At 36.0% G+C, this 13,250-nt stretch overlaps 1 long non-coding RNA gene across 6 annotated transcripts in view; it reads right to left on the reverse strand.

Annotated features, from left to right (window-relative positions):
- Positions 1-498: 498 nt before the first annotated feature.
- LOC116280637 (uncharacterized) overlaps positions 499-13,250 on the reverse strand; it is a 459,686-nt gene continuing 446,934 nt past the window's right edge. For 5 of the 6 annotated variants that reach the window (XR_012072592.1, XR_012072591.1, XR_012072589.1 and 2 more), the window contains 3 exons: positions 1,980-2,051; positions 1,027-1,174; positions 499-887 (listed from right to left, as the gene is read on the reverse strand). This is a non-coding gene — a long non-coding RNA (uncharacterized lncRNA). The remainder of the gene's footprint in view (positions 888-1,026; positions 1,175-1,979; positions 2,052-13,250) is intronic. The other variant, XR_012072588.1, reaches the window with a different exon arrangement.

The raw sequence follows: 13,250 nt of genomic DNA on the forward strand, positions 1-13,250 counted from the left end.
TGTGCATTATTTTTCTATGTGGCTATCTGGTAAAATCCACCACTTCACTCTAGCACAGTCATATTTTACGACATAAACCCATAAATGGTATGATTTTTTTCTTTGAAATATTCTCACAAAAATCAGTGAATGTAGCTAACTAAGCTTTCTTCCTCTACCTCTGCCCACCCCCACTCTCCACCCATCCTATTAGAGTGGAAAACATGAAGTGTGTTTGCATTGCATTCTGCATCTACAGCATAGTCTCTTGAAGCATGTACACTACTCATTTTTATTCACTTTTCCTCTGCAATATATTCTGGAAGTATATTCATCTCAACGTAACCTCTGGAACCACTTTAGAAATGTGTACTACCACTTAATTGTTAATAACAGGTAAATCAAAGGTAAAAGATAACTAATTAATTTTCTAGCTCAGTTTTATTTTACTGTTACTGTTTTGAGAAAATATAACAAAACCCCATTAGTGTTAAGGTAAGCCCATGAAACAACATAATATAATGCAAGAAAGACATTTAATAGTGTAGAGGAATGTTAAATTACTAATTAACTCCAAGTTACTGTATAAGAAAGCATAGTAATTTACAGGATTATTGCAGTATGCAGCTTGGATTGCCATGAGGGTCAGCTAGGGAGCATTTCTTTCTATTTCCCCCCTTAGTGTGGTGGTTACTGTAAAAATCTTCTCACATTAAAGCGCACTGTCCTACCCACAGTTCATTGCTGCTAATTAGCAGCAGTTGAGATTTTGCTAGCAGTCATTTTTTTTCTGTGTTAAGCTGCCAAATGTTACCAACTGCTCAAGATTCTCCATGCACAAAGTGTCCAGCTGCCCGGCTCACACCACAAGGCTGTGTCTTTCAGCTGTTTTCTGTCAACTTTAACACCTGTGCAAAGAGAACACTAATCAAGTTATCTGTCCTGCCTTTTGTGATCGGAAGGTTATCAAAAGTGTTCTAGATATTGTGACCCATGCTCATCATCTACTTCTAGAAAATTGCATTGAACACACACACACACACACACCTTTTTATTTAAGCACCCAGTTGAGACCAGTACTCTCAGAAAAGTTAAATCACTGCTGTAGCTGCCATGTCAAAGTCAAGTGTTTTCACAGTCTATTTAAACTTTTATTTAAGCAATAAGGTTCGGGAAAGTCATCTTTTAGTTTTACCTAAATATATAAGAAGAATGCCATAACTTTGATTAATAATTGATTAAATAAACCATTCTGACATCAAACGCAGGAAGAAGAGCTGTGCACTGAAAGGCTAGACTATCAAATAGGACTTTGTTGTCTTCAACGTTGCTTTAGAACTGCAGCATTATAGAGTAAGAACATTAATTTTTGAGGTCTTTTATAATCATGTGAAATAAAATGGACTCCTTTTCTTCCTTAATTAAATACTGGTAGTGTTAAAACACTATAAATTTAGAAATAATCATACAGCCTAATCATTTTCTGTCTGTTCCATTGGCTTTATAACTAATTTATATTTAACCTTCTTGGGAACCTACGATCAGAATGTACTTTTTTAAAAAATTCAAGGCAACTGTCACTGGTGTCTAATACCTGTGCAAAAGGGAACTGGGACTTAAAAATGTTTAAAAACTGAGGGCTGATCTACAATGGACTGCACTGCTTATATGATTTGGTAGCAAAATAGCCTCTGCCTTCTTATGATTACAGAGCAATTGATAAATGCTTAGCTCATTTGTTCCTATTTTCTATTTATAGTGATAAATTTCATGTTAAAAATAATTGCAGTTGTATAAATGCTCGTGTATTTACGTTAATATTAGCGTTACAATATATTTAATTAGACAATCAGAATTGAAAGGGGACTGATTTTGGTCCATATGTTATAACTGTTTGATACTATCGTTCTTCTTTACCTTTTGCTTCAAATAATGTTTTAACTGAATTCAGTCTTCCTTCATTTGTACTTTAAAAAAGGCAAAAGGATTGTAAAATTTACCTGTGACATGAGTATAAAATTCATTGTCCTGACAGGAATGAATCCACGCAGACTATGATCAAAACCGTAGCCCTAGGGTAACACAGAACGAGTGTCAACTACATTTTGCTGTTAAGTTTCACAAAAATCCCCTCTGGGAATTTCAATCACAATATTCTGAATCTATATTTATGCAATGGTTACAAAAAATTACAGAGAGGGCAGATAAAAATTGTATGTGCTTGAATTTCAGAACCATTCTTTTGTGATTGAAGAACAAAATATTCTTTAGATTTTGCTATTTTATGAAAAAGGAACAATAAAGATATTATTCAGTATTCAAGAGTATCTTACCAGAGATTTACATGTAAAATCCCTGCTAATGTAACTTTCTTCTCCTTGAACTATTCAAAATTTATTCAGCCAAAATTATCAAATGAGTACATAGATAGATCAGTATCGCTATGATTCCTATCAAAAACATTCTCTTTTCTGTCCTTTCTTCACCCATTGCATGTCTGCACTTGGAGAGAGAGACAGCTGGTATAGGGATGTGAAAGGTTGCTCTTTAATTCAGACCAACACAGATGATTTTGCTGGCACTGTTAAGAAAATGTACAAAATCATTTAAAGTCAGTAAAATTGATTCTCACTTGTTCGGGTGCCTGATTTTTCACAACCAAATAAAGGCCCTCAGATTATGAAGCAGGACTTTGAACAAGTTAGTTAGCCTTGCTGAACCTCAGTCGTTCAGCCTGGACACTGGGCATCATGACGCCTATTTTGTAGTTCTGTGTTGATGAACAGTCTCAGTTCTAACCAGGAGAAGAGGAAGGATTTGTACATTTCTGGTGGGTTCAAGATCATCTTGATACAGAAGTGATCTGAGTCCACAAGCCAAGGCTGGCCATGCTCTCCCTGGTTTCTTTTATTAGACCTTGTATAGGAAAAGTTGCATAGAATCATCTCTTTCAAGCTGTGGTACAACTGACTGAGGAAGATGAAATCTCTTTTCTTTTCTTGAAGTATAGTCAGTTTACAATGTTGTGTCAATTTCTGTGTACAGCATAATAGTTCAGTCATACATATGCATACATATATTCCTTTGCATATTCTTTTCCATTATAAGTTACTACAAGATAGTAAATATAGTTCCCTGTGCTATACAGTATAAACTTGCTGTGTATCTGTTTTATATACAGTTGTTAGTATCTGCAAATCTCCTCCAAAAGACACATTTTTGTATGAGGTAAGACTAATTGATCAATTAAAATGCCTGTAATATTATCTTGTGAAGGTGGATGGGTTGGGAGCGGGGTTAGCTGTTTGGAATTGATATTCGCATACATAGCACCATTAAAATGTCGCTGTAGAATCCTACCAATAGCATCACCCCTTCTCACACATGTGCCTGTAAATTTGACTTTTTAAACTCTTGTGTTAGTCAGATATCATTTTCTCCGAGGCGCTAGTAAAATGTGACGTACTATTATTTTATAGGCTTTGAAGGGGAATAGAAAATAATTAAAAACGGCTGCTAAAAAAGTAAGTATGTGTGGCATGAAGAGCCTACGGGCAGATGATAATCTCTGGTTGGATTACTTGCTGTAAGATGTGAATATGTTGTCTTTAAGGGAAAAAATGCCACTAAATAAGCTCTGATTATATTCTCAAACTCTTGTTTCCTCAAATAATTTATGTACTCTTGTATAGAGTCAGCCGTGGTACATTTCTGGACAGGCCCAGTCACCAAGTAGTCACTCAGGACCTACAAAGAAAAAAACACATAATACTGACTTCACGTAAAAAAAATTAATTAGCAATGCCAGGCAACGTTAAAAAGATGCTCTATGATGGATGATGATGATGGTTGTGGTGGTGGTGGAGGTGTCCACCATTTGTGAAGCCCTTCCTAGAGGCCTAACCATCTATTCCTTCAGCAAATAGTATGAATTTCTTACTCAGTGCCAAACATTGGTCTCAGTGCTGGAATAAATGAGCAACTCACAAAATCGACAATATGTCTGGCTTCTTAAGCTTATAGTGGAGGGAGATAAGCAATGAATAAAAATAAACACACTAAGATAAATACGACAACCAAGATAAACATTTTAAACCACATTCTGTGGCTGAGAAAACAGAGACAGGGTGGTGAAGTCATTTGTCTACACTCCAACAGCTGGTGGAATGGCAGAGCTGAGATTCAACATATTCTATAAGATTCTTTGTATATATTGTGATGCATCTCAGAAAAGACCCTCCACAACTACAGAGGTGAAAGAGCTGGCTTGATGTTGGAATTTGAACATAATTTCTTGAACAAGGAAGTCTCTGGATCTATTTTTGAAGGAGGCAAAGCATTTAGATAGAATTTACATTGGGCACAATCAAAGGTATAGCGCAGACAGACACTGGGTTGTGTTTGGAAGACAGGAGATTAATTTGAATATAATGGAGAGCGGAGGATAAAAGAAAGAAGTAAAATTCTTGTTGGAAGAACTTGTGTGACTGATGAAAGAATCTTGACTATCCTGCCTGCCATCCATAGACACATGAAACTTTTTAAATCAAGAGATTCCTGATAGTTGTGTTATAGGAAGATTAATCTGGTCACTGGGAATGTACACAAAGCTGAAGGAGTGAGAGTTTGCATGTCAGAGGGTCCAGTAGTCACAAGGCTACTGTAATAGTGTGAAAATGAGTTAGGGTGATTGCCATGGAATAAAAAAAAAACAACAATGCAGGAAATTTTCAAATAATGTAACTAGAAAAAATAATTAAAATCCCTAGTAGTGATTAGAGTTATCTGAAGTTTATTAAGGTTATGTGATACAGCCTTCTATTTGCTGCTGTAATATGTGAGCTAAGACATAAAAGGCAAGAAGGAAAGAATAGGTGGGTGAAAAGAAAGGCCTTTCCAAGCACAGGAGACAGCAGGAGCAAAAGCAGGCAACAGCCACAGCTAGAGCAACTGAAAAGAAAGTTTTCTTTTAAAAATTGGGGTTCAAAAAACACTTGGTCCAGTCTGATTGTCATATATTCACATTAAATACAAATATCAAATACTACATTTTAATTAGCTTAAATGCATTTCCTTGGTCTTAAATAGTAACTGGGCCTTATCACTTATTTCCCATCTTTTTTCCACTTTTCTTAAGATGTTGCATTTATGTGTGAATTTTCTATACCTGGATTACAAACTCTTAAGTGTTTAGAAGTATTTTTATCTGGTCCACAGTTGAAGCACTCATTGAATACTAACTACAGGTGGTTGAGTGATGGAAGGATGGATGTGACAGGCTGATAATGTCTCCAAAATAAGTCCCTGTCTGAATCTGTGGTACCTCTAACTATTATCTTATATGGTAAAGTTTTTGCAGATGAGATTAAATTAAGGCTTTTGAAGTAAGGAGATTGTCCTGGATTATCTGGCTGGGTCCTAAATGCCATCACAAATGCCCCTAGAGGAGAGATACAGAAGGACTGAAGACACAGAAAAAGAGGAAGCAATGTGACAATTGTGGCAGAGGTAAGAATGTTGTGGCCACAAATCAAGAAATGCCAGCAGCCACCAAAAACGGGGAGTCAAGGAGCAGAATCTCTCCTAGAGCCTGCAGGGGGCACGGGGCCCGCCAATACCTTGATTTTGACCGAGTGAAACTGATTTCAGACTTGTGGCCTTCAGAACTGTGAGGGAACAAATTGCCTTTGTTTTTAGATACCAAATTTGTTTGTAATTTGTCACAACCATGGGAAATGAATCCAGTGGATGCTCAGCATATTAAACATCAGTGGAAATGTGGTTTTACCAATATCTACTGGCCAGAGGCTTCCTCTGAAGCAGAAGAGAGTGAAACGTTGCCTCGGCAGTGCCGACCGTTTCCACTCCTGGCACACTCTCAGCAGTGCCAACAGATTCTGGGAATGTGAGTCCATGGAAAATGCCGTTGACATTTTGAATATTCTGATTTGGACTTACTGGCCATTCTACTCCAGAAATATTTATAACAAACTAATATATCTTCATGTTAACCCTATGCTAGAGATTTTTAAACATTGCAGCAAAGACAAATATCAGAAATTATTCCCCATTATGGATGTCAGACCCACACTGACCTTAAAAATTAAAACATGCAATACATTTCAAATCATATTAAATTCTGTGTTATGTACAATCTTAAAACTATTTCAGAGGAGTTGAATTATTTTCTAGGGGTTCACAGTATCACACATGTACTTAAGACTATATATAGATATGAAATTGCTAATGAATCTTGGTATTATTAAACATATTACCATGATAAAAATGTAACCAAAATGAATCCACATATTCTGAAGAATGAAATATAGCTTGTGGCCTCAAGGTTTTGTCTTATAATCTCTTAGTTTCAATGTCCATATCTCAATCAAATCAAGGGACCATTTGAACTTATACGCTTAACTAAGTAGATTTACTGCTGAGTAATTATGTTAAACACAAATTTATCTTAAAGATGTGTAAATTGTTTTCTACTTTTTTCTTTGAAAGAGGTAGTTACTAATGACATGTTAACAAAGCCTCAGAAATTGTGACTGTGTGTTCATGAAGGTATACACATGTAATAATTGTTGAATTGTTCTGCTTTCATATTTGGAATTTTCACATATGTACCTGCTTTAAGAAACACTGTAACATAAAATCTTAATTTGATAAAATCAATATACAGGAGAAATACATTATAAACCAGGGACCTTTAAGTTGACCAAATGGCCTTGTTGATCATGTGATCTAACACCTACTTTTAATAAAAGACTAGACTAAGACTCAGAGATGTAAGTGATTCGACTAAAGGCACGTTGCAAGCTACTGGACAAGACAGGAATAGAATCCATGTCTTTCAATTCCTGGTCCAAGACTCTTCAAAAGCCCCAGGGCTGGTTATTTCCACTAGTTATTCTAAGACTTTGGTGTAAGTTGTTAACTCCCTAAGTGGGTAATGGAGGAAAAGCCAAGGAGCAAAACAGGGTGAAAGTGATGGAAACCAAATGGAGACCAGCCCAAATTAAAGGTAGATATTATGGTGATATTAAATAAAATACTTTTTTTGAACATCTATGACTATCAAATCAATTTTAAAATATAGAAAATCTATTTTATCTTTCAAAGCAGATTCAGAATTTAAAATATTAGATTTTAAAGCATCAAAAATTAGTCAAGGTTTAGAGTTTCTAATAGTTATCACTCCTTATCAGTGAGAAGTATGGAGAAAAGGTTATTTTAATCCTTCTATACATCGATTCTAAAATATTACAGTATGCTTTGAAATAGTCTCATTTATCTTAATTATCCATTAAAGATATATGATCCATCATGTCTGTGAATATTGAAACACATTTCAGAGATAAATGACCTAGTTTTAGCCTTTACTTTGAAAAAAATCACAACTCCTTGACTCTATTTTCTCATCTATAAAATGGGTTTTTGAGAACTTCCAACTAATTTGCAATTATAGCAAGAATTCATATATGAAAGTGCTCAGAAATCTGTCAGGTGCTCCATATGTAATGTGTCTGTGTGTGTTTGCGTGTGTGTGTGTGTGCATGTGTGCCTGTATATGTGATAATTTCTATTCATTTGGCTGTCAGCATATAGTGGGGCAAAAAGAAAGGGCATGTTTATTTTAAAAAGGCAATGATGCAGTAAAAGGAAAAAAAGATAGAAAGAAAATGCTTCCTTCAATGAAAAGTAGGTTTAAAGTGAGAGATGACTCTATTATTCAAAACTACAACTACTGCTTTGCATTGTCAGGGAAACTAGTATCTCCAAGAGTTACATGTGGAATAAATGCTTAAATAAATGATTGGGGGTAGATAGCTACATACTCTGACTAATGAGAGATGGGGTGACCTTTAAAAAGATTCAGATTCCAAAAAAAACCCCACTGACTCCTTCATTTCTGCAATCTGTGTTTTGTGTTGCACAGAACAAAACAATTAATACAGTTAAGAGCAAAACTGCAAACCTAACAGGGAACAGGACTGGGAGCCAGGGGACCCAGGTTCTACTCCTTGGTCCTTTCTTGCTCTACATGTGACCTTGAACAAATCACTTAATCCTCCTGGGCTTCAGCCCCATCACTTCCAACATGAGGGAGGTCTAAGGTCCCTTCCAGCTTTTACACTTTGTGACACCATGATTCCAATTCTTAGCTTCTCTCTCACCATATTTGACACGTTGTTGACACACTGTCAGAACACTTCACACATTTTCAGAAAGCCGTAACAAAGCATTATCAGGTCATTAGCACAGATTTTTTAAGAGAAACTTTAAAATATCTTTCACTAGGTGTTGGTCATAGCACCTATGTTTATGCTATTGGAGTCCTTAGTGGAGATATAGATGTAAAGATGTAGATAGACATTTTTAAAAGTCAACCTAGTTAAGTCCATATACAATGAAAAATAAGGTTGTGATACAGCTATGCATGACAAAAACAGCCATTTACTTTCCACAATGTGCAAACAACAACTTACTTAAAAATGAAAAAAGAAAAAAGAGAGATAAATATTTTTAGTGTTATAAAAGTTGTGCACATTTCTTTCATAGCCTTGTTTCTTTTTCATTTCTTCCATAAATGGTTGACATTACATGTATGTCTCATGGCACATATGTGTGTATGTATCTCATTTACATCCAATGTTTACGGAGCAGACTGTCCCAGACATTGTTCTAATCACCTTTCTTATGCCTCTTATTACCCGTGACACCCCGTGTGCATCCTCGTCACTATCTGATCCTGATGGAGCTGTACTCCTGAAGACCTATTTTCTGAGTCCCTTTATTTTTTTGTAACAAGGAAAACAACCTGTGCCTAAACTGGCAAATTATTATAGTCCAAAGTTTACCTGGACTTAGACAGATCTAGAGATCTCCTTCTAGACCATTTAAAATTATTTTCCTTCCCCATTTCTTACACAAAAATAGCAGACTCCTTTGCTGTCTCCAGCTTAATCCATATCTTCTACCCACCCTCACCAAACATGACTTTATTCATTCTAACGTACTTGACAACATCTCAGAAATTCTGTGTATGTGAGGGCACTATTATCAATCATAATGCTTTCCAAATTGGTGCTGAACAGTGGTTTTGTCATTCTTTCCACAGTACCTAGTTTTAAAATCTGAACACATCATTAAAATATATCAGTTTTAGAAATAAAACTATTACTACACCCAGGTGGAAGAGATTCAGAACATTGATTAATGAATGATTTATGCTTTTCACACAAGCCTGTGATGAAGTATTTCTTTCTTAGAATATTCTAGAACCCTTGTGCAGGCTATTCAGCCTGTACTCCAGGCCTAGGCAGAACTGAACTTAAACCTCAGACTGATAACAATTTGCCATTTTCTTAAAAATACTCAAGAAAGAGGTTGCCTTACTCTCAAAGATGACTGTCTGCATAGCACTTTAGTGAAGAAAGGAAGATGTACTATTTAGCAGTGCTCCAAGTTATGGTAAATGGGCTTAAATTTATTAATTGGTTTTATCCATTTTACTTGGAAAAAGTAAATAAAGTCGAATAAATGAGCCATATAGTTCCAGCCCGCTGGCTATTTTAAGCCAAACTAGAAATTAATGAGGTGATTAAGGAAAAATGGTGAAAGGAGGGGAAAAAAGAGGCCTTAAGTACTTAATCTGGACGAACACAATTGTAAACATTTTTGGATGCTGTTGAATGAAAATGAAATTTTGTTCCCATGTACACGCCTTCCCCCGAGCACTGCCCCCTAGTAGGGGCTCTTTGAGTGACAGCCTTGGTCCCCAGACTGAACCTTCCTATGACACCTTTCCCAGCAGGCCCCTGCCCACTAGCGGGCCCTGAGGACCTGCTCCTGCTGAGGACGCCGCCCCTACGGTTTCCCTCCCTCGTCCCACTGAGACCACGCTGCGCCCGCGAGGAGGAAATCAACTAGAAGAGCAGAGACGCATCTCCCGGGAAGCACGAGGCCACGATCTAAGTGGCGAGACGTCACTGTCAATCAACACCATTTTCTCTTCTTTGTAGCAAGCCTAACACAGTTAACGTGGGCAGTCATCACCCCCTGCCCCGTACAAGTCAACTAGGTCCAGAGATTCAAATCTCTGCAATTTGTAAATAACCCCAAGAATAGGCAGAAGCCTAGCAGAGTTTCCTATTCCTTTATGTTCAAAGGGATTTCCACATTCAAAAGCTCCATATGCACAGGGAACTATATTCAATGGCCTGTAGTAACCTGTAATGAAAAAGAATATGTCTTTCTCCCTCTCTCTCTCTGTGTGTGTGTATAACTGGGTCACTATGCTGTATACGAGAAATACAACATTGTAAATACTTCAATTTTAAAAAGGGGAGGAAAAAAGCTCCCATATGGACAAATCATAATACATGTTGGAAAGACTACAGCAGCTGCATTTTAAATTAACAGTATTACTATTAAGGTTCATCAATTTTATCTTTAAAAAAAAGAAAACTGAAATTAAAAATAAATGCAAACTTCCGCCTAAAAGTAGCACCAGCTGTGTGTTGCATTAGGACTCATTCTTGCCTTCCTCATGCTACAGGTCTCTCCACAAAATTAAACATTTGCCTGCTAATGCGGACCTGATGTAGCTGTTCTAGCCAGAAGGTCAAACATACTGGACCTACTACCAGAGCCAAGTTTGGAGGAAATATTGAAAAACACAGAAGGCAAAACCTTACGGTGAGCTATAAATAATCATAAATACACTAAAATCTACAGTTCATTATGCTCTAGTTTTGTCCTTCCTGCCAAAGTCAAAAAGCACATGCACCTTTGTTTTTAAAAGAAATTTACTTTACATTAGGAAACAAGCCACAGAGTGGTCCAAAACACCGCCAATTCTCAGCAGGTCAAATAGGTGGTGATTGCAGGTTTAAACTAGGTTCATCCTTCTCAGTTTTACATATGAACTTTGGAGTCTGAATGCAGGATGCAGAGTGTGTGTGTGTGTGTGTGTGTGTACTTTGAATTCACACTCTAAAATCACTATTGCCGGAAGCTATCTCACCATTCAAATAAATGACAGAGAAATTTCTAGTAAGAGTTTTTGGTTTTCTAATCTCATAAACTATAAAAATTCCACTAAAAAGGAACTAGAGCATCTATGACAATGATGCTAAGCACAGATGCTCTATTCAGCTGTGAAATTATCACGTAACAGTAATTTTTAAACGATTCTAACCTAAAACATTTTTACTTTTAGCATAATGTTTTAAAAATACTTGATATAAATTGTTACTTCTTTCATATAGAGGTAGTTAATGAATTTACTTTTAGTTCAATTCTAACTAATGAATATACTCTCTATAAAAATAAAACTGGTATGAAACTGGCAATATTTTAATAGCATAGTATATTGAAGAAACATTATAAGCCTATGATATACTATAGCTTTGTTTAATGTGTAGTCCAGAGACCAGCAATATTGGCTTCTCTCAGCAACTTGTTAAAAATGCAGAATTTCAAAGTTTCCTCCAGAATTACTAAATCAGAATTTGTATTTTAACATCATTCTTCTGTGATTCTTGTGGACACTACAGTTTGAGAGGCATAGATATAAAACAGTAGCTTGATTAGAAAGGATATAGAATCTACCAGATATTTTTCTCAGCAAAAAAGCAAAACTATGCTTAAAGTCCAGCTGGTTACATTGGAGCCTGTTAATTTCTTACCATAAAGGAATAATGTACATATTACTCAAAATTATTTTGCAGGGCACTGATCAAAATGTGGGCATTTTTGAAATGATAGCCCACAGAATTTAATCTTCCCTCCAAATATAATCCTATATATTTTCAAGAAAGTTCAGTTTTGTCTTAACAACTATGTAAATTAAACTCAGACATAAATAATCAGGTCCTTAATAAGTTCCACTGAATAGACTATATGCAGATTTTCTCTCCAGTATTATTTAATCTCACCAATTTACCTAACAGTTTTATTTTGCTTCAATCATGGCTTCTTTATAAGTGCAATATAACCACATTAAAAAATAAAATACTATTCTACAATGAGACATTTTATTTCATTTCTTCAAGAAATTTGGCCCATGGGTACAAAGGATCTATCTTTCTTTGACAGAAGTGGCCTCTCTGGGTCAGGTCGGAAATCCACTGTGGCCTGTGGAGGACTGCCTAGGAAGCTACCGAGCTTGGACCTGGCCTTGCACAACAAAGATCATTCATCTCCGGGTCTCCCAGTATGGTTCTTTTGAAGAGCTATAAACACACCTACTGTGTTAGCCTTTCCAGAGATATCAAAAGGTATTAAGAGATATTGAAAGAACTAATATCTACAGTGTTCTATCCTGATTTTTAAAAAGCCAAATCTGAGCTGTACCTGCTATCTGGAGTTTAGTCTCCTGCCATTCAAGAATATCCCACTTGAAAGTTTCAATATTTCCTTCAAAAACCCTAATTTTAAAAATAAACACTATCAGTTTATGAACATATCACATCTATCCATCCAAGCTATTTAATCTTTTGGGAAGTGTATTTTGTGGACCACTTTGAAAATCTGACAAATCTGAGAATTTTTTTCAGATAAATGTACCTGTATATTTATCAAGAAAACTATGTATTTGATTTCAAGAATTTCACTGGCCTCCAAATATCTGATCCATGAAATCCAGTTGAAGAATCCTAGCTGCATATGGTTGACTGAATTCTGCACAGAGTTATCAAGCACTAATATGCTCAGAAATAGATACTTGCAATGTAGCTCCAGCAGGCATATACACCTTCTTCCTCCTTTTATAAATATGCTTAATCTTCAAAATGGCTCTGATGTGATTTTGTTTTGCTTTGTTTTTTTAAGCAAATGTGAACTCAATGTTAGAAAGAGTTTAAGATTGGAAATTAAACATTCTGGAAAGGATTAAAGAATATTTCATTAGAACTCTCTTTCCAAATATAATTTAGAAATGCATGAGCTACTTTTCTTCGTTTCCTCAACTTTCAGGATGGCAATATTAGCTGCAAACATTTCTGATACAGGTATATGAGTAAACACTGACTAAAACAAGTCTAATTAATAGCATCACTGGAGAAAAAACAACCAACCAACCAACCCAGGAATATACAAGACTGGTTGATCCTAGGAGGTTCAGTCAATGTATTCTGTTCATGGGTTTCTTACTGCCAGGGTGGTGGGGGAATGACATGGACTGGAATTACCAGAACCTCTCTTACTAGCATGTTAGTTCTAATCTATTTTTAAGTCAACATTGGTTTGATCAGGGTTAGCAC

This window comes from Vicugna pacos, chromosome 5 (genome assembly GCF_048564905.1).
Source record: "Vicugna pacos chromosome 5, VicPac4, whole genome shotgun sequence".
NCBI lineage: Eukaryota > Metazoa > Chordata > Mammalia > Artiodactyla > Camelidae > Vicugna > Vicugna pacos.